Source organism: Bison bison, unplaced genomic scaffold (genome assembly GCF_000754665.1).
Source record: "Bison bison bison isolate TAMUID 2011002044 unplaced genomic scaffold, Bison_UMD1.0 scf7180017833537, whole genome shotgun sequence".
NCBI classification, from domain to species: Eukaryota; Metazoa; Chordata; class Mammalia; order Artiodactyla; family Bovidae; genus Bison; species Bison bison.
Genome location: NW_011472025.1, coordinates 9,771 through 11,646, shown reverse-complemented (window position 1 = coordinate 11,646; position 1,876 = coordinate 9,771). Strand labels below are relative to the sequence as shown.

General features: G+C 38.3%; 1 pseudogene; it reads left to right on the top strand.

The window, feature by feature from the left end:
- Nucleotides 1-167: 167 nt before the first annotated feature.
- LOC104983073 lies at nucleotides 168-915 on the top strand (annotated as a pseudogene).
- The last annotated feature ends 961 nt before the right edge of the window (nucleotides 916-1,876 follow it).

Below are 1,876 nucleotides of genomic sequence, written 5' to 3'. Positions count from 1 at the left end.
TAAAACTCCTGGAAGTTCCCTGGCTTCCAGCATCCCAGCATGTGAACCCCAGCTCTTCACAGTCAGCCTCCAGCCAGTTTTGCTTTCTGCTCTGGCCCTTTGCCCCATAGCCTCCAGCTCCTGGGGCCCGCTACTTTGACCCGCACACCTTTGCTGGCAACAGATCCATGGCTGAAAGCAGGGAACTTGACGTGACAGGCGCCAAACAGAACACCAGAATGTGGTGGGTCAGGGTTCTTTGATACCTGTCACTGCAATGGGCTAAGGCCCCTGAAAGAAGTGAAGTTGGAAAACTGTGGATTTCCAAAAATCAAGGAAGGACCAAGGTGTCATTTACTTTGAAAGAGGATCTTGCAAATACTTATGATATTGGCAGAAAAATAGCTTCAGTCAGTGCTCTAGAGAACATGAATTTATCTTGCAAAGTGTTAGAGGACAGACATTAACAGGGTTTACTCAGAGCTCATCAGATAAGCTTTCACTGGAAGGAATAGTGGTACAAAGAGCTGAATGCTGACCTGCTGCCAGTGAAAACTACCAGCGATTCAAGAGATTACAAATAGAAGAATCTTCCAATTCTGTAAGGCTACCACAGCACCTGGACAAAGTTGTGACAACCAATTACAAACCTGTTGCTAATCATCAATACAATATAGAATATAAAAGGAAAAAGAAGAAGATGGAAAACAAGTTTGAACTGATAAACAACACATTTTAGACAAGCTGGTTTTGGCTTTTGAGAAACATCAGTATTATAATCTTAAGGACTTGGAGGACACCACAAAACAGCCTGTGTTGTACCTGAAGGAAATCTTAAAAGAAATTGGTATTCAAAATGTAAAAGGGATCCACAAAGACACATGGGAACTGAAACCAGAGTACAGACATTCTCAAGGAGAAGAAAAGAGTGATTAAGAAGACCCAAAGCCCACCTGCTAACAGAACAACTAAAGGGTGATGCTCTAAGCAAACGACCTTGATATGTGAATCCTTGAGCACCATCTGTGTTAGGGGGAAAATGGTACTTTAATTTCTCTAGGTAAATTTTTTAAACAATGATTCTTGTAAAGTTGCTGAAGTGATTTTTGAGGAAAAAGAACACATTTATTTATAAACTTAACTTGTATTAAATAAAATTATTCATGATGGTGTTAGCAGTTGGGGGTTGAAGAAGGGTTTTATTTTTAAATATTAACTTTAAAAATGTAAAATTAGGAAATGTTTTCTAAATGAGGACTCCCTGTCCTTGTTTCTCTCTGAGGAGTTGAGGTAATACAGATTCAAAGTGAGTGGCACAGCAGGAAAAAGGCAGTCAACTACAGAAATTCTCAAAAGTTTCTTATTCTGAAACAGAACAAAACAAATCTCCTAGAAAATAACATATGAAAAAGTCTACTTGACCTTGGGTTTGGCATTGGATTTTTAGGCAGCGCTCTAAAAGCACAATCCACGAAAGAAACAAATTACGAAGTTGGACTTAATTAAAATTAAAAACTTCTGCTCTGAGAAAGACCCTCTTAAGTTAATCAAAAGACAAGCCACAGACTGGGAGAAAATATTTGCAAAACACATATCTGGTAAAGGACTGGTATTCAATATATAAAAAGAACACTTAAAACAACAATCAGAAAATAATCCAATTAAGAAATTGGTAAAAGATTGAAACAGACACCTCACCAAAGAAGATATATAGATTACAAATAAGCATATGATCCCAACAGCAAAAGTCATTAGGGAAATGCAAATCAAGCCAATGAGCTAGCACTGCACATCTACTAGAACTGCTAAAATACAAAACACTGACAATACTAAATGCTGACAGGGATGTAGGGCAACAGGAATCTCATTCAGTGCAGGTGGGAATGCAAAATAGTAC